General features: G+C 40.6%; 1 long non-coding RNA gene across 1 annotated transcript in view; it reads right to left on the bottom strand.

Moving 5' to 3' along the window:
• The window catches only part of LOC134809228 (uncharacterized), a 57,671-nt gene extending 38,776 nt beyond the window's left edge, over positions 1 to 18,895 (bottom strand). Inside the window, exon 1 of the long non-coding RNA XR_010154418.1 lies at positions 18,674 to 18,895. This is a non-coding gene — a long non-coding RNA (uncharacterized LOC134809228). The remainder of the gene's footprint in view (positions 1 to 18,673) is intronic.
• Positions 18,896 to 20,639: the final 1,744 nt, after the last annotated feature.

Below are 20,639 nucleotides of genomic sequence, written 5' to 3'. Positions count from 1 at the left end.
CATGGTGTTTTTGTAGCTTTGTAGTGTAGCTTGAAGTCAGTTAATGTGATGCCTCCAGCTTCGTTCTTTTTGCTTAGGATTGCTTTCACTATTTGGGATTTTTTTTGGTTCCATATAAATTTTAAGATTTTTTTCCCCAATTCTGTGAAACTCGATGTTGGCATTTTGATGGAAATTGCATTAAATCTGTAGATTGTTTTGGGCATTATGGTCATTTTAATGATACTAATTCTTCTGATCCATTAAATAAGATAGTTTGCCATTTGCTTGTGTCGTCTACAATTTCTTTCATCAATATTTTGTAGTTTTCCTTGTAGAAATATTTCACCTCCTCAGTTAAATATATTCCTAGGTATTTTATTTTTTTGCAGCTACTGTAAATGGGATTGCCTTCTTAATTTGGTTGTCAGCATGATCATAATTGGTATATAGAAATACTAGTGATTTTTGCACATTGATTTTGTATCCTGAAACCTTACTGATATGGTTTGGCTGTGTCCCCACCTAAATCACATCTTGAATTGTAGTTCCCATAATCCCCATGCGTTGTGAGAGGGACTTGGTGGGAGGTAATTGAATCATGGGTGTGGTTACCCCCATGCTGCTGTTCTTGTGATAGTGAGTGAGTTCTCATGAGATCTGATGGTTTTATCAGGGGCTTTTCCCCCTTGTGCTTGGCACTTCTCCTTCCTGCCATCATGTGAAGAAAGTTGTGTTTGCCTCCCCTTCTGCCATGAATGTAAGTTTCCTGAGGCCTCCACAGCCATACCGAACTGTGAGTCAATTAAACCTCTTCCCTTTATAAATTACAGAATCTTGGGTAGTCCTTTTTTTTTTTTTTTTTTTTTTTTTGAGAGGGAATCTTGCTCTGTCGCCCAGGCCGGAGTGCAGTGGCGTGGTCTCAGCTCACTGCAAGCTCCGCCTCCCAGGTTCAAGCCAATCTCCTCAGCCTCCGGAGTAGCGGGAACTACAGGCGCCCGCCACCACGCCCAGCTGATTTTTTGTATTTTTCAGTAGAGACGGGGTTTCACCGTGTCAGCCAGGATGGTTTCGATCTCCTGACCTCGTGATCCACCCGCCTCGGCCTCCCAAAGTGCTGGGATTACAGGCGTGAGCCACCGCGCCCAGCCAGGTAGTCCTTTATAGTAGCATGAGAATGGACCAATATACTTACTGAATTCATTTACCAAGTGTAAGAGATATTGGTGGAGTCTTGTGGATGTTCTAGATATAAGATCATATCATCAGTGAACAGAAATAATTTGACTTCTTTTCCAAAAAATGTCTTTTTTTTTTTTTTTTTTTTGCCTTATGTCTCTGGCCAAGGCTTCCAGTATTATGATATATAAGAGAGGTAAAAGTGTGCATACTAATCTTCTTCCAGTTCTTAGGGGGAATGCTTTCAACTTCTCCTCATTTAGTATAATATTGGTTGTAGGTTTGTCATATACTGCCTTTATTATTTTGAGGTATACTCCTTCTGTGTCTAGTTTGTCAAGTGTTTTTATTATGAAGGGATTTTGAATTTTATCAAATGCTTTTTTTTGCATCTATTGAGGTAATCATCTGGTTTTCACCCTTAATTCTGTTTATGTGATGAATCACATTTATTGATTATGTGTGTTGAACTGTCTTTGTACCCCTGGAATAAAACTCGCTTCATCATGGTGTATTATCTTTTTTTATATATTGTTGGGTTGGGTTTGCTAGTATTTTGTTGAGGACTTTTCCATCTACGTTCATCAGGGCTATTGGTCTGTAGGTTCTTTTGTTGTTGTGTCCTTGTCTGGCTTTAGTATCAGGGTGATCCTGGCCTCATAGAATGAGTTAGGGAATTGGGCCAGGCATGGTAGCTCACTTAAATAATCCCAGAACTTTGGGAGGCCGAGGCAGGGGGATCACTTGAGGCCAGGAGTTCAAGACTAGCTTGGACAACATGGCAAAACCCTGTCTCTTCCAAAGAAAAAAAATGCAAAAATTAGCTGGGCATGGTGGCACATACCTGTAATCCCAGCTATTTGGGTGGCAGAGGCATGAGAATTGCTTGAACCCAGGAGGAGAGTGAGATTCTATCTCAAGGAAAAGAAAAAAAAAATTTAAAAGAATGAGTTAGAGATAATTTCCTCCTCCTTGATTTTTTAGAACAGTTTCTGGAGGATGGGTACCAGTTCTTCTTTGTACATTTGGTAGAATTCGCCTGTGAATCCATTCAGTCCTGGTCTTTTTTTATTGTTGCTGGGAGGGTTTTTCATTACTGATCTCACTACTCATTATTGGTCTGTTCATAATTTCTATTTCTTCCCGGTTCAATCCTAGAAGGTTGTATGTTCCAGGAATTTATCCAATTTCTTTAGGTTTTCTAGTTTGTGAGCATACAGTTGTTTATAAATCTCTGATGATCTTTTGTATTTCTGTGGTCTCAGCGGTAATATCTTCTTTTTTATTTCTGATTGTGTTTATTTGGATCTGCCCTCTTCTTTTTTTCTTAGTCTAGCTAGTGGTTATCAATTTCATCTTTTCAAAGAACAAACTTTTTGTTTCATTGATCCACTGGGTTTTGTTTTTGGTCTCAATTTCATTTAGTTCTCCTCTGATCGTTGTTATTTCTTTTCTTCTGCTAGCTTTGGGTTTGGTTTGTTCTTGTTTTTCTAGTTGCTTGAGATGTGACATTAGGTTGTTAATTTGTAATCTGTCTATTTTTGTGTGTGTTTTGTGTAGGCATTCAATGCTATAAACTTCAATAGGCCCTAAATCTTATGATTGATGTCCTCATAAGGGGAAAGGGAGTTGAAGACACTCCCTGAAGACACACATAAATGGAGATGGCCATGTGAAGTTGGAGGCAGAGATTGAAGTGATGTGTCTATAAGTCATGAACGCCAAGGATTGCCAGAAGCTACCAGAAGCTAAAAGACAGGCATAGAGCAAATTCTTTCTCACATCCTCCAGAATGAACCAATCCTACTAACACCTGGATTTCAGACTTCCAACCTCTAGAACCATGAAAGAATAAATTTTTGTTGCTTTAAGCCACCCAGTTTTGTGGTATTTTGTTATGGGAGCCCTAGGAAGCTCATAGGGGAATGCCATTCCAATATCCAAAAAGCAACGCCAATAATTAGTTTAAAATTTTGATCTGAAACTGAGGAATTACTCTAGTAAAGGCTCTTAGCCAGAACCTGTAATGATTAGGATAAATATCCTTGATTATATCCCTCCCAACCATCATCCCCTAGAAAATATGGGTATCCACATTTGTTGTTGAGGGTAGTCTATGAGGCCAGGCACGGTGGCTCACATCTATAATCCCAGCACTTTGGGAGGCCAAGGCGGGTGGATCACTTGAAATCAGGAGTTCGAGACCAGCCTGGCCAACATGGTGAAACATGTCTCTACTAAAAATACAATAATTAGCTGGGCATCTTGTGCCTGTAGTCCCAGCTACTTGTGAGGATGAGGCAGGAAACTGCTTGAACCCAGGAGGTGGACGTTGCAGTGAGCTGAGATCATGCCACTGCACTCTAGTCTGGGTGACAGAGCAAGTCCCTGTCTCAAAAAAAATAGTCTATGAGATCTCAAATATTCTCTTTGGCAATCTGAGAATTGAGAAAAGAAAGACATAAAATTAAGAGATGTTAAAAAGCAAACAAGATATGACAGAGAGCATTGAGAAAGTTGTTTTATCAGAACACTCCAAATTCTGCTTCAAAGGGCAGAGAAGCTTTTATTATGTTTGAGATTGGTGTGTTATTTGACCACCTGACTATTGTAGCTGCTCAGAAGTCTCTTAGAGATTTCCTCAAATTCAGTCATCACTTTTTAAGAAGGTCTGGAAGATAACCTTTTAGGCCTTTTCTGGAATGTAAACATCATTATCAATTGCCTGTAAGAATCTAAAGGTCATCCTAATTTATCATGGGCCAGTCTACCTCCCAGGTCAACCAAATTGTTGCAATAGGTTCATCATCAGTGTTTTTCTCTACCCAGCACAACCTCCAGTATAAATGAGCCTTGAACCCAGGGAAGATTAACTGACTGGAAACTCAGACTACCCAGAAATGAAGATGTCCATGTTCATTTCACTTAGGCTTTTGTGCATGATTCATAGCCCAGTCCTCTCCAGAGCTGGCCAACAGGAATTACACTAGGCTGGTCCTAAAGAGTTTTGGTCTTGAGCGGGACTATGTATTAATATGATCCATTACAGGGCAAGGAAAAACAAAGCTGTTTTACATGCAGATAGTTTCAATTGACCAGTGTGTCAGGAGTTCACATCAAGTACAGTTGTCCAAGATGTGAAATTGCATCTTTTTAGACAGAATTCAGGGGTGGTGTTAAGGGGTGCCAACTTAGTTCACCTAAGGTAAACAAACTCACTGAATGCAAGTATACCTGATAAATGATTACTATATGAAACTTTATCCAAAGCTCCCTCTTGGGATTCCTAGAACATACAGACTGGCAAATCAAATCTAAGAGTCCTCTCCCCCTCCTCCTGATCCTACCTCACCCACCAGCTGTGCAATTGGAAGTATTTTCACCACTCTAAGACACATCAAACACAAATTCTCAAAGCAATACACAAAGATGAGCTTGTGCCTAGACAACTCTAGATGGTCAGGAAGAAATGCTCAAGAGGTCTCTGGCCAGACCTCCCTCACCCACTGAATTCTCACTTCTCTCCTAGGCTACTCTTAAGGCTAAGTGCTAACTAAATTTTTGTGCTAAATGGCTCCCCTCTCCAGGCCTAGACATGAACCAAAACCTTCTTTTTTCCTCTTCCCCTGGCAAAGGCAAAGAAAGATGAATATTTATATAAGGAAACTTTATCAACAAAAAAAAGTGAATATAAGAAAGTACAAAAGCATGAGTAAATGTTCAGTTAACATATCCTGCCTGATATGATTTGGCTATATGGGATATGTAACTCCCACAATTTCCACGTGTCATTGGAGGAACCCTGTGGAGGTGATTGAATTATAGTGATAGTGAATGAGTCTCACAAGATCTGATGGTTTTAAAAATGAGAGTTTCCCTGAACCAGCTCTCCCTTTGCCTGCTGCCATCCACATAAGATATGATTTGCTCCTCCTTGCCCTCCACCATGATTGTGAGGCCTCCCCAGCCATGTGGAAATGTAAGTCCATTAAACCCCTTTTCCTATATAGATTACCCAGGCTAAGGTATGTCTTTATCAGCACCACGGAAACGGACTAATACAGTAAATTGGTACCACAGTGGGGTGTAGCTGAAAAGATACCTGAAAATGTGGAAGTGACTTTGGAACTGGGTAACAAGCAGAAGTTGGAAGAGTTTGGAGGGTTCAGAAGAAGACAGGAAAATATGGGAAAGTTTGGAACTTCCTAGAGACTTGTTGAATGGCTTTGCCCAAAATGCTGATAGTGATATGGACAATAAAGTCCAGGCTGAGGAGGTCTCAGATGGAGATGAAGAGCTTGTTGGGAACCAGAGCAAAGGTGACTCTTGTTATGTTTTACCAAAGACAATGGTGATATTTTGCCCCTGCCCTAGAGATTTGTGGAACTTTCAACTGGAGAGAGATGATTTTGGGTATCTTGCGGAAGAAATTTCTAAGCAGAAAAGCATTCAAGAGGTGACTTGGGTGCTGTTAAAGGCAATCAGTTTTATAAGGGAAGCAAAGCATAGAAGTTCAAAAAATTTGTTGACTGACAATGCAATAGAAAAGAAAATCCCATTTTCTGAGGAGAAATTCAAGCAGTTGCATAAGAAATGAGAAGCCAAATGTTAACCCCAAGACAATGTGGAAAATTTTTCCAGGGCATTCAAGAGGTCTTCATGTCAAACCCCCCCATCACAGGCCCAGAGGCCTAGGAGGAAAAAGTGGTTTCATAGCCGGGCACAAGGTCTCCATGCTGTGTGCAGCCTAAAGTCAAAGCTGGAAAAGAAAAAAAATAAGCCAGACACAGAAAGACAAATATTGCATGATCTCATTTATTTTGTGAAATTAAAAAAAAAGGCAAATACATACGATAGAGAATAAAACAATGGTTACTAGGGATAGAAAGTGGAGGTTGAAAGTTGAGAAAGGAGAAAACGGGGAGATGTAGGTCAAAGGATACAAAGTGGCAGATATAGAGGATAAACAAGCCTAGAGATCTAATATAAAATATGAGGACAATAGTTAATAATATTGTATTGTATTCACCATTTTTGCTAAATTAATAGATTTTAGCTGCTTTTGCTCAAGAAAAACAAAACACATTTTAAAAAGCAGGTTACTAAGTGTGATAATGAATATGTTGATTTGCTTTACTATATTAACCATTTTGCCATCTGTATGTATAACATCATGTTGTCTACCTTTAATATATACAATATAAATTATTTTTAAAAATCAACAAACTTTGGTCGGGTTGCAGCCTCTCAGCTCAATTGATCTATATTGGGGAGGGGATGTGAATCTGCAGGGAACTGAGAGTATAAAGATAACAAGAGTGTAGCAAAGACAAATGATGTTAGTTCCTCCCTATCTATTTTCTGTACACAGTGTCCATGAAGATTTAAGAAAAATAGCAGCAAGAAGGAAGAAAAAGGATGAAACAGAAAGAGGGGGAGGGGAAGAAAGAGAGAAGGAAGAGGAGGAGGAGAAGGGAGAAGGAAGGAAGATAAAGGTGGAGGGTGGTAGAAGGAAGAAGAGGGTGAGGTGAGTAATGAGAAAAGTTATGAGGTTTTGAGAGTGAATGCTGAAACTCTGCCTGGCTTTCCCAGCCCCTGGATCTCCTGCTGTCTGCATCTGAAGTCTCTGATGATTATCTCCCACTGCAAGCTCTTGCTTAATCCCATTTCATAGTCAGAGAAAGGAGGTTACTTAATCATAGCCTCCCTGCAGATACATGTCAGAATTAACTCAGACTGCTACAACAGGGCCTGGTGACAAAGTAACTCCACAGTTGCTGACTGTTTCAGATTCTTTGACTACTAAACCACCCCTGGACTTAGTATGATTTGTTTTTGTACCAAATGTTTTGATCCAGTTGGCAGCTTTTTCCTGACTGTCAATCGTTTCTGACTGGCTATTTTCCTAATTCTCCAGCTCCTTCTTCTAAACCTGCCATCTCCAACTCCCACCCAAGGACTAGAATCTCCATCCTTCCTCCAACCAGTTCTCATCCTGTTCCTGTCATCTGTCCTTCTGTGTTGGGTCTCAAAAACACAAATGAAATCCTCAACAGAATACTAATAAACCAAGTTTAACAGCACAGCACATTGAAAGAATCACATACCATGGCCAAGTGGGATTTATTTCTAGGATGCAAGGATAGTTCAACATATTAAAATCAATCAATGTGACCACTACATTATCAGAATAAATGAAAAAAATCACATGATCATCTTAATTGATGCACAAAAAACCTTCAACAAAATTCAAAACCATGATAAAAACACTTAATAAACTAGGAATATAAGAAAATTACCTGAACTTTATAAAAGCCATATATAAAAAGCTCCCAGCTAACATCATACTGAATGGTGAAAAGCTGAAAGTTTTTTTGATAAGATCTGGAGCAAGGTCAGGATGACCACTATCACTTCTATTCAACATAATTCTACAAGTCCTAGCCAGAATAAGGAAGAAAAAGAAATAAAAGGCATTCAAATTGGAAAGGAAGAATAGAATGATCTCTTTCTGAAGATGATATGATTCCATATGTAGAAAACACTAAAGATTAAAAATAACTGTTAGAAATAATAAACGAATTTGGAAAAGCTGCAGAACACAAAATTAACACAAAAAATCAGCTATATGTCTATATAATAACAATAAACAATATGAAAAGGAAATTTAGAAAATCATCCTATTTACAATAGGATGATTTGGCCTTTTGGCCTTTTGGCTAAGACTGAGTATACAATAGCATCAAAAAAAAAAAAAGTACTAAGGAATAAACTTGACCAAGGAGGCAAAAGACGTGTACACTGAAAACTACAAAATATTCCTGAAAAGAATTAAAAGGACACAAATAAAAAAGCATCTTCTGTTCATGGACTGGAAGACAATATTGTCAAAATGTCTATACTACCTAAAGCTATCTACGGATTCAATGCAGTTCCTATCAAAATCCCAATGTTATTTTTTTAAGAAATAGAACAAAAATTCTAAAATTTATATGGAATCTCAAAGAACTCTGAGTAGCCAAAACAATCCTGAAACAAACAAACAAAGCTAAAGGCCTCACACTTTATAATTTCAAAATATATTACAAAGTCACATTAATCAAAACAGTATAATTCTGGCATAAAGACAAGCATATATATTAATGGAACAGAATAGAGAGCCCAGAAATAAACCCTCACATGTATGGTCAAATGATCTTTGACAAGGGCACCAAGACTACACAATGGGGGAAGTGTAGTCTCTTCAGCAAATGGTGGTGGGAAACCCAGACATCCAATTGCAAAAGAAAAATGTTGGATACCCTATAACATATATAAAAATCAACTCGAAGTGGATTAACCACCTAACCATAAGATCTGAAACTATAAAACGACTAACTATAAGAAAACATAAGGCAGAAGCTTTGTGATCATGTATTTGGCAATGATTTCTTGGATATGACCTGATAACCCCAAGTGATAAAAGGAAAAATAGACAAATGGGACTATATCAAATTTAAAAACTCCTGTGCAGCAAAGGAAACAACTAGTAAAGTAAAAAGTCATCCTAAAGAATGGGAGAAAAAGAAAAAAAAAAGAATGGGAGAAAATATTTGCAAATGATATATCTGATAAGGGGTTAATATCTAGAATATATAAGAACTCCTACAACTCAACATCAAAAAAACACAAAAACATGATTTAAAAGTGAGCAAAGGACTTGAATAGACATTTCTCTAAAGAAGATATACAAAGGACCAACAAGCAAATGAAAAGATGCTCAATGTCACTAATCATTGGAGAAACGCAAATCAAAAACCACAGTGAGATATCACCTCCTAACTATTAGAATGGCCATTATCCAAAACTTAGAAAATAACAAATGCTGGTGAGAGTGTGGAGAAATTGGAAACCCTGTGCACTGATGGTGGGAATGTAAAATGGTGCAGCTGCTACAGAAAACAGTATGGAGATTTCTCAAAACATTAACAGTAGAATTATTATGTGATTCAGCAATCCTACTCCTGGGTATTTACCCAAAACAATTGAAAACAGGATCTGGAAGAGAATATGCACACTCATATTAATTGCAATAATATTCACGATAGCCAAGAGGTGGGAGCAAACAACCTAAATATCCATTGATAGTTAACTAGATAAAGAAAATGTGGTATATACATACAATGGAGTATTATTCAGTTTTTAAAAAGAAGGAAATCCTGTCATATACTAGAAGTGCATGAACCTTGAGGACATTATGCTAAGTGAAATAAGCCAGTCACAAAAAAAGACAAATACTGCATGATTCCATGTATATAAGGTATCTAAAGTAGTCAGACTCATAGAAACAGAAAGTTAATGTGGTCACTAGAGGCTGGAGGGAAGGGGAAATAAGTAGTCATTCCTCAATGGGGTATAGACTTTCAGTTTTGCAAGATGAAAAGGTTCTAGAGATCTGCTATACAACAATATGCATATAGTTAACACTACTGTAGTGTACACTTAAAAATAGTTAAGATGATATGGGAAACAGCTCAAATGTCCATCAACAAATGAACAGATAAACAAATATGGGATATATTATTCAGCCATAAAAAGGAATGCAGTTCTGATACATGCTGCAATGAAGGTAAACCTTGAAACTATTCAAAGTGAAGGAAACCAGACATAATAGGTCATATATTATGTGACTCCATTTATAGAAAATATCAGAATAGATAAGTCCATAAAGACAGAACATATATGAGTGGCTTCTAGGAGCTGAAGGGAAGATACGGGTTTTTCTTTGGGGATGAGAATAATGTGTGTGGTGGGGTTTTTTGGGTTTTGTTTTTAGAGATGGGGTCTCACTCTGTCACCCGGGCTGGAGTGCAGTGGTGCAATCATAGCTCACTGCAGCCTCTAAATCCTGGGCTCAAGTGATCCTGCTGCCTCATCCTCCTGAGTAGCTAGAACTACAGTCATGTGCTACCACAGCCAATTAAAGATGAAAATATTTTAGCACTGAATACACGTGGCAGTTGCACAGCAATTTGGAATGTACTGTAAACTAAAAAGTATCTGAAACAGTCTCAATCAATTTAGAAGTTTATTTTGCCAAGGTTAAGGACATGCCCATGACATGCCTCAGGACAAGATTAACGACATGCCCGTGACATGCCCGTCCTAAGGACAGCCTCAGGAGATCCTGATGACATGTGCCCAAGGTGGTTGGGCTACAACTTGGTTTTATACGTTTTAGGGAAATGTAAGACATCAATCAATACATGTAAGATGTACAAAGACTCTGTTTGAAAAGGCGGTACAACTGGAAGTGGCAGTTGCCAGTGGGGAGGGATTCCAGGTCATAGCCAGATTCAAAGATTTTCTGATTGGCAATTGGTTATTATCTAAAGACCTGGAATCAATTGAAAGGAATTTCTGGATTATGATAAGAGGTTGTGGAGACCAAGGTTTCATTATGCAGGTGAAACCTTCAAGTAGCAGGCTCCAGGGAGAATAGATTGTTTCTTACCCAAGTTGAAGAGTCTGTTCTACAGAAAATCAAATACTGCATATTCTCACTTATAAGTGGGAGCTGAATGATGAGAACGCATGGACACATGGGGGAAACAACACACACTGGGGCCTGTTGGAGGGTTGGGGGAAGGGGAGGGGGGAGGGAGAGCATCAGGAAGAATAGGTAAAGGGTACTGGGCTTAACCCATTTATGCCTGAGGTTGAAATTTTTTGAATTTTTGCAATCAATCAGACCTTGGCAATGACCTTGAGCAGTAGGATATAAATAACTCCCACATGCTTAGTGTTCCAATAACGGAACAATAGGCTAATACCTAGGTGATGGGATGATCTGTGCAGCTAATCACCATGGTGCATATTTAACTATGTAACAAATTTGCACATCCTGCACATGTACCCCTGAACTTAAAATAAAAGTTGGACATAAAAATAGAGTCTTTGCTTGCTAATGGTCTATCAATTTTATTTATCTTTTCAAAGAACCAGCTTTTTGTTTTATTTATCTTTTGTATTGATTGTTTGTTTCAATTTCATTTAGTTCTGTTCTGATCTTGGTTATTTCCTTTCTTCTGCTAGGTTTGGGTTTGGTTTGTTCTTGTTTCTTTAGTTCCTTGAGGTGTGACCTTAGATTGTATTCTTTCGGACTTCTTGATGAAGGCATTTATGGCTATGAAGTTTCCTCTTAGCACCACCTTTGCTGTATCCCAGGGGTTTTGATAATTTGCGTCACTCTTGCCATTCAGCTCGAAGAATTTTCTAATGTACATCTAGATTTCATTTTTGACCCAATGATCATTCAGGTACAGGTTATTTAATTTCCATGTATTTGCATGGTTTTGAAGGTGGTTCCTTTTGGAGTTGATTTCCAGTTTTATTCCACTATGGTCTGACAGAGTGTTTTTCTTAAATTTATTGAGGCTCATTTTATGGCCTATTATATGGTCTATCTTGGAGAAAGTTCCAGGTGCTGTTGAATAAAATGTATAGTCTGTGGTTGTTGGGTAGAATGTTCTGTATATATCTGTCAAATCCATTTGTTCCAGGGTATAGTTTACATTGATTGTTTCTTTGTTGAATTTCTGTCTTGATGACCTGTCTAGTGCTGTCAGTGGAGTACTGAAGTCCCCAACTATTATTGTGTTGCTATCTCATTTCTTAAATCTATTAGTAATTGTTTTATAAATTAGGGACTTCCAGTGTTAGGTGCATATATATTTAGGATTGTAATATTTTCCTTTTGAACAAGACATTTTATCATTTATTTAATGTCCCTCTTTGTCTTTTTTAACTGCTGTTGCTTTAAAGTTTGTTCTGTCTGATATAGGAATAGCTACTCTTGCTCACTTTTGGTGTCCATTTGCATGGAATGTCTTTTTCCATCCCTTTAAGTTTATGTGAGTCCTTATGTGTTAGGTGAGTCTCTTGAAGGCAGCAGATGGTTGGTGAGTTCTTATCCATTCTGCAATTCTGTATCTTTTAAGGGGAGCATTTAGGCCATTTACATCAACATTAGTATTGAGATGGGAGTTACCACTTCATTCATCATACTATTTGTTCCCTGTATACCTTGGATTTTTTGTTTTTTGAGTGTTTTTTTTTTTTAGATTGCATTTTTGTTTTATAGGTCCTATGAGATTTATGCTTTAAAGGGGTTCTGTTTTCGGGGGGATCGTGTTTCCAGGATTTGTTTCAAGATTTAGAGCTCCTTTTAGCTGTTCTTGTAGTGCTGGCTTGGTAGTGGCGAATTCTTTCAGCATTTGTTTGTCTAAAAAATACCATTTTTCCTTCATTTATGAAGATTAGTTTCACTGGATACAAATTCTTGGCTGATAATTGTTTTGTTTGAGGAGGCTGAAGATAGGTCCCCAATGTCTTCTAGCTTGTAGGATTTCTGCTGAGAAATCTGCTGTTAATCTGATAGGTTTTCCTTTATAGGTTTCCTGGCGCTTTTGACTCACAGTTCTTAAGATTCTTTCCTTCATCTTAACTTTAGGTAATCTGATGACAATGTGCCTAGGTGATGATCTTTGTGCAATGAATTTCCCAGGTGTTCTTTGTGCTTCTTGTATTTGGATGCCTAGGTCTCTAGCAAGGCTAGGGAAGTTTTCCTCAATTTTTCTCCCAAATATGTTTTCCAAACTTCTAGGTTCCTCTTCTTCCTCAGGAATGCCAATTATTCTTAGGGTTGGTAGTTTAACATAAACCCAGACCTCATGGAGGCTTTGTTCAATTTTTCTTATTCTTTTTTCTTTGTCTTTGTTGGATTTAGTTAATTCAAAGAACTTGTCTTCAAGCTCTGAAGTTCTTTCTTCTGCTTGTTGAATTCTATTGCTGAGACTTTCCAGAACATTTAGCATTTCTATAAGTGTGTCTATTGTTTCCTGAAATTTTGATTTTTTTATTTATGCTATCTATTTCATTGAATATTTCTCCCATCACTTCTTGTATTTTTTTTTTTTTATTTCCTTAGATTGGGCTTCACCTTTCTCTGTTGCCTCCCTGATTAGCTTAATAACTAACCTCCTGAATTCTTTTTCAGGTAAATCAGGGACTTATTCTTGGTTGGAATCCATTGCTGGTGGGCTAGTGTGATTTTTTCTGGGTGGTGAAGAACATTGTTTTGTCATATTGCCAGAGTTGGTTTTCTGGTTTCTTCTCATTCGGGCAGGCTCTGTCAGAGAGAAGGGCTAAGGCCAAAGGCTGTTGTTCAAATTGTTTTGTCCCATGGAGTGTTCCCTTGATGTAGTACTCTCCCCCTTTTCCTAGGGATGTGGCTTCCTGAGAGCCAAGCTGTAAGGATTGTTATCTCTCTTCTGGATCTAGCAACCCAGCAAGTCTACCAGGCTCTGGGCTGGTACTGGAGGTTGTCTGCACAGAATCCTCTGATGTGAACCATCTGTGAGTCTCTCTGCCATTGATACCAGCATGTGCTCTGGTGGAGGTGGTGGGGGAGTAAAATGGGCTCTGTGAGGGTCCTTGGCTTTGGTTGCTTAATGCACTATTTTTGGGCTGGTTGTCCTCCTGCAGAAGGTGGTGCTTTCAAGAGCATCAGCGGTAGTAGCATGGGGAGGAACAGGTGGTGGGGGGCACCACCACCCCCTTGAACTCCCAAGAGTATATGCCCTTTGTCTTCAGTTACCAGGGTGGGTAGGGAAGGACCATCAGGTAGAGGCAGAGCTAGGCGTGTCTGACCTCAGACTCTCCTTGAGCGGTCTTGCTGCAGCTGCTGTGGGGGATGAGGTTGAGATTCCCAGATCAACAGAGTTATGTTCCTAGAAGGATAATGGCTGCCTCTACTGGGTCATGCAACTTGTCAGGGAAGTGGGGAAAAGCCAGCAGTCATAGGCCTCACCCAGCTCCCACACAACCCAAAGGGCCAGTCTCACTCCCACCGTGCCCCCAGTAACAGCACCAAGTGTGTTTCCAGGCAGTGGGTGAACAGGACTGAGAACTTGCCCCAGGCTACCCACTTTCCAGCTGTGAAAGCAATTAGGGCTTTTATTCTTCACCTGCCTGTGGAGTCCGCACACTGGATTCATGTCCTCCCCTGAGTTCTGGCCAGGGGGCTTCTCAATCAGTTCAAATTGTTAGCAAAGTTCAGCTGGAGATTTTCTTCTCCCTGTGGCCTTTTCCCAGTGCCTCTGGCCACTCTCCCCAAGGGCCCCTGTGAGGCAGGGCAGAAATGGCTTGCTAGGGAACCCAACAAGCCCACAGGACTTTTCCTGCTGCTTCCTCTACCCCTGTATTTCACTCGGCTCTCTAAATTGACTCAGCTCCAGGTAAGGTCAGAATCTTCTCCCATAATCTAAGCCTTCAGGTTCTCTTGTGCAGGGGTATGTGTTCTGGGGTGGATGATCTTCCTTTCTCGCTTCCACAGTTTGGGCACTCATAGTATTTGGGGTGTCTCCTAAGTCCTGCAGGAGCAATCCACTTCCTTCAGAGGGTCTGCTGGTTCTCTTGGCTTTCCTAATGTATTCCTGCAGTCATTCTGGAGCAAAAGTTCGTGATGCAAGCCTCCACATGCTGCTCTGTCTGTCTGAGTGGGTGCTGCAATCTAGTCCTGGCTTCCATCTGCCATGATCCCTGGATTATACATTTTAAATAAGTCTGGTCTATCAGCCTTAAGGTCTGTGTTGATGTTAATGGTAATGAGGCATGTCCAACTCCTCCTTCCCATCATGGCCTGAACTAGCTTTTCAGTTTAACTTTGGAATGTCTTTGGCCTAGAGGAGGGTCCATTCAGATGGTTGGAGGCGCTTAGAATTTTATTTTTGATTTATAGTACTAAATTCCACTGAATTCTTCACTTTAAAATGGTAATTTTTATTTATTTTATTTATTTTTTTAAGGTCCTTCCCCTGCCCTTAAAAAATGATAATTTTTGTTACACAAATTTTACCTCAGTAAAAAAAGTAAAATGTTTTTTAGAAAGCAAGTACACACCGCCGGGCGCAGTGGCTCACGCCTGTAATCCCAGCACTTCGGGAGGCCAAGGCAGGTGGATCACCTGAGGCTGGGAGTTCGAGACCAGCCTGACCAACATGGAGAAACTCTGTCTCTACTAAAAATACAAAATTAGCTGGGCGTGGTGGCACATGCCTTTAATCCCAGCTACTAGGGAGGCTGAGGCAGGAGAATCGCTTGAACCTGGGAGATGGAGGTTGCAGTGAGCCGAGATTGCTCCATTGCACTCCAGCCTGGGCAACAAGAGTGAAACTCTGCCTCAAAAAAAAAAAGAAAGCAAGTACACACCACATACACACACACACACACACACACACACACACACACATTCTGTGTTAGCCAGTTCTCACATTGCTATGAAGAAATGCCTAAGACTGGGTAATTTATAAAGAAAAGAGGTTTAATTGGCCCAATTTATAAAGAAAAGAGGTTTAATTGGCTCATGGCTCCACAGGCTGTACAGGAAGCATGATGCTGGCATCTGCTTCTGGGGAGGCCTCAGGGAGCTTTTACTCATGGCAGAAGGCAAATGGGGAGCGAGGCACCTAACATGGCGGGAGCAGTAGTAAGAGGGTCAAGGGAGGTGCTGGACACTTTTAAACAACCTGATCTCACAATAATTCACTCACTCACTATCATGAGAATGACACCCAGAAGATGACAATAAACCATTCATGAAGGAGCACCATCATGATCCAATCACCTCCCACTAGGCCCCACTTCTAACACTGGGGATTACAATTGAATGTGAGCTATGGGTGGGGACACAGATCCAAACAATATCACATACATACATATATCTACATACATGTGTGCACACACACATGAGCTCTCAGACCGGCAACCTTTTACTATCTAACTAGATTGAATAAAACAGTTGGGACCATCTACAATAAATTCCCTCAGTTTTCAACTCATCATCTTGCACTCAAACATGTGGACATCCACACTTTTACTTGCTTCATTTCATCCTAAGAGAATAAACTATCCTTCCTATTTTAAGATAACTGCTCCAAATCCCTTCATTTTTTCTTCCAAGCTCTCACTCCTTCAAATTTCACTTTTTCTCTTGAATATTCCATCTTTTTGTTCTATTGATTTTTTTCTCTTTAGCCTATAAATAGTCCCAAGTCTCTCCCACCCTAAAAAAAACCCATTGACCTTTTACTACTCACTGTAATTTGTCTCCTTTCATTCTCTGCCAACTTTCTCAGAAAGCAGTCAACATTCACTTTCTGATTCAGTTTGTCTCCCCAAGGTCACCAATGCCTCCACACTATGAAATCTAGTGGACATATTTAAGTCTTTATTATAAAAACAATTTGTGATACTGTGAAATATATATATGATCTTCCACCCATTTCCCGGCATACAATTCTTAAAATCCTTAGACTCTCCAAAGTGATGACTTCTTGTATGCTAATGTTGACTGATGGCTGGCAGCCCCTATGTAGCTTCAGGATGGGAGCTGGTCACAGAACGACCAAGGCATGATTAGAGGGTTGGGATTTTTCACTCTACCTCCTGACCTCTAGGGAGGGAGAGTGGCTAAAAGTTGAGTTAATCACTAATGGCCAATTATTTAATCAATCATGTCCATGTAATGAAGCTTCCATAAAAACTCAAAAGGACCAGGTTTGGAAAGCCTCCAGGTAACTGAACACTTGGGGGTTCCTGGAGGGTGACTGCCCGGGAAGGAGATGGAAGCTCTGCATACCTTCCCCCACACTTTTTTCTACGCATTTTTTCATCTGTATCCTTTGTAGTATCCTTTATTTATTAATTTTTTTTGGAGACAGTTCCACTCTTCTGTCACCCAGGCTGGAGTGCAGTGGTGCAATCTCGGCTCACTGCAACCTCCACCTCCTGGGTTCAAGCAATTCTTCCTACCTCAGCCTCCTGAGTAGCTGGGACTACAGGTATGTGCCACCAAGACTGGCTAATTTTTTTATTTTTAGTAGAGACGGGGTTTCACCACATTGGCCAGGCTGGTCTTGAACTCCTGACTTCAGGTGATCCACCCGCCTCAGCGCCCCAAAGTGCTAGGATTACAAGCGTGAGCCACCGCACCGGTCATGAATGTATTTCTTAAGTAATAAGACTTGAAATTCTGTAATGTCCTCTATAATGAACCAGTAAACTGTTTCCCTGAGTTCGTGAATAAATCAAACCCAAGGGGAAGTTAGGTGATAGAACATTTAAGGACTAAGTTCTGATTTTTTTTATCTTGCCCAAATTCCTATCTAAGGAGTCTGGGAAGTCATGCCGTACAAACCATAAATTCTCATCACTTGGGTTTTATTTAACCCTATATATTGTGACTTACTTTCCAACCTGACTCTGGCATAACATTATGAAACAAGAAAGAAAATAAAAATATTTTACCCCAAAACATGTTTCTTTGCCATATCTTGAAATGGCCCTACAAAGCTGTCCTTTGTAGGGGAATATTTGCATCTGTAAAGAATCTCTATTAACATAGAATCTCTATTAACATAGCTAGGCCTTTTTCTTCCAGGCCCTCCCAATCCTAAAGAGATTAACTAAAAGTCTAGTACCTTTTAAAGATCTGAATAGGAAACATTTGTCATCTACTGTCTCTAAGGGCAGCCATGATAATAAGACTTCAAAAGAACCTTGGTCTTGCAATCTTTTATCTTAACCTGAGCATTTCCTTTCTATAGATCTAAGGTCTTTAGACAAACTGAACAAATTGCCAAGCAGAAAATGTTTACATTTACCTATAGCCTGGAAGTTCCCACTTTGAGTTGTCTTGCCTTTCTAGACCAAACCAATAGACCAAACCAATGTATTTCCTAAATGTATTTGATTGATGTCTCATGCCTCCCTAAAATGCATAAAACCAAGCTGCACCTTGACTACCTTGGGCACATGTTCTCAGGACCTCCTGAGGGCCATGTCATGGGCTATGGTTGCTCATATTTAGCTCAGAATAAATCTCTTCAACTATTTTACAGAGTTAGACTCTTCATTGACACATTATAGTTAAATCACATTATACTAATTATACTATACACATTAGTGTAATGTGATTTAACATGTCTCAAAATGGACTCACTTGTGACAAGTGAGAGCCCAGAGTGAAATCGGAAATTGCTGACCCCTCAAAGTGATAAGCATATGTATGGTGAACTGAGGTGATAAGATAACACTTGCTTGGCCAGGCACCCCCCCAGACCCAACAAGAAAGTGAAGCCAGATCAGGTGCAGTGGCTCACGCCTGTAATCCCAACACTCTGGGAGGCCGAGGCGGGCGGATCACGAGGTCAAGAGATGGAGACCATCCTGGCCAACGTAGTGAAACCCCATCTCTACTAAAAATACAAAAATTAACTGGACATGGTGCCAGGCACCTGTAGTCCCAGCTACTCGGGAGGCTAGGCAGGAGAATCACTTGAACCCAGGAGGCGGAGGTTGCAGTGAGCCAAGATCACAACACTGCACTCCAGCCTGGCGACAGAGCAACATTCTGTCTCAAAAAAAAAAAAAAAGGGAAGCCAAAAGGCAGCTGTGATATTGACCGTGGACATACCAGAGGAGGGACATCAAAACAGCAAAGAAACTGACCATGTCCAAGATGCTTGCAGAAGCTCTGCCTCAGAATTCTGTGGCCTCTTCTCCATTGGCAGTGGCCACCAGAAGCTGTGGGGAGAAAAGCAGCAGCCTCCCACCCACTCTGCTGGTTGGCGTTTCCAGGGAAATCCAGACCTGTCCTGTTCATCCCTCAGCATGCTGGTCCCCTCTCTCTCTTATTGCTGCTTGTGTGTGTGTTGAATATATTTGCATGATTGTTGATGTGTGAAAGCCTCACAATAAACCGTGAATTCAAAAGCATTTAATTGGCCACTGAGTCATCCTGATACCTCCCAGCTCCTAAGTCAGAGTTAGCACAACTAGGCTGATTCGAACCTGACACAATATTGTGGAAACCCTGGTTTACAGGCAGTCAGAAGCCCTGGCAGAACAACCAGGGGCTTGGGATTGACATTGGAAGTGGGGCCAGTCTTGTGGGACCAAGCCCTCAACCTGTGGGATCTGACACTATCTAAGGTACACAGTGTCAGAATTGAACTGGATTGGAGCCATCCAGCTGCGGTCCACTGGAGAACTTGATTGCTCACTTGTGTGGGGAAAAGCGCACCCACAATTGGTCACAGAATGTGGTTTTCTGTGTTGATCATTGCTGAATGAGAGAGTAGAGAAAGCCCTTTGCATTTTTTTGTCCACAGACAATTCCTTTGATTTGTTTCCACATATCCTGTGTTGGTACTGTTATCTTCATCCACTCTTGAAATATTTGTCTTCCCAAGAGCCCATCCTCAACCCACTCATGCTTCACACTCTGTGTAATTTTAGCCACTCTTGTCGTTCTAACAATGACCTATAGAATGATGAATCTCTAATCTATATCCTTGAACGAGATGTTTCCCCAAAACTTCAGACACATATATCCAATTTCTCACTTAACATTTCCACCTGCAGCAGGGCACAGTGGCTCACGCCTGTAATCCCAACACTTTAGGAGGCCAAGGTGGGAGGATGACATGAGCTCAGGAGTTTGAGACCAGCCTGGGCAACATAGTGAGACCCCACCATCTCTACAAAAATGTTTTTTTAAAAATCAGCTGGGCTTAGTAGCACACACCTGTAGTCCCAGCTACCCAGGAGGCCAAGGTGGGAGGATCACCTGAGTCTAGTAGGTTGACGCTGCAGTGAGCCATGATCACACCACTGCACTCCAGCCTGGGCAACAGAGTGAGATACCATCTTAAAAAACAAAAAACACATTTGGGCCGGGCATGGTGGCTCATGCCTGTAATCCCAGCACTTTGGGAGGCTGAGGTGGGAGGATCACCTGAGGTCAAGAGTTCGAGACCAGCCTGGCGAACATGGTGAAACCCCATCTCTACTGAAAATATAAAAATTAGCTGGGCATGGTGGCACACATCAGTAGTCCCAGCTACTAGGGAGGCTGAGGTGGGAGGATCCCTTGAACCTAGGAGGCAGAGATTGCAGTGAGCCGAGATCGCACCACTGCACTCTAGTCTGGGTGACAGAACAAGATCCTGTCTGAAACACACACACACAGTTTGCAATCAGATGCCCCATGGAAATCTCAGATTCAGCATGTCTAAAATAAAACATCAACTTCCATGCAAAACCTTCTCCTTCTGTAGCACCCATATCCACCCAATTAGCTAAGTTGAAAACCTGAGCATCACCATTGAATCTTTTTTTTTTTTTTTTTTTGAGAGAGAGAGTCTCACTCTGTTGCCCAGACTGGAGTACAGTGACATGATTTCAGCTCACTGAAACCTCTGCCTCCTGGGTTCAAGCGATTTTCCTGCCTCAGCCTCCTGAGTAGCTAGGACCACAGGCGTCCACCACCACGCCTGGGTAATTCTTGTATTTTTAGTAGAGATGGGGTTTCACCATATTGGTCAGGCTGGTCTCAAACTCCTGACCTTGTGATCCACCTGCCCCGGCCTCCCAAAGTG

This window comes from Pan troglodytes, chromosome 22 (genome assembly GCF_028858775.2).
Source record: "Pan troglodytes isolate AG18354 chromosome 22, NHGRI_mPanTro3-v2.0_pri, whole genome shotgun sequence".
NCBI classification, from domain to species: Eukaryota; Metazoa; Chordata; class Mammalia; order Primates; family Hominidae; genus Pan; species Pan troglodytes.
The sequence above is the reverse complement of the archived record's forward strand: the minus strand, read 5'-3'. Positions and strand labels throughout refer to the sequence as shown.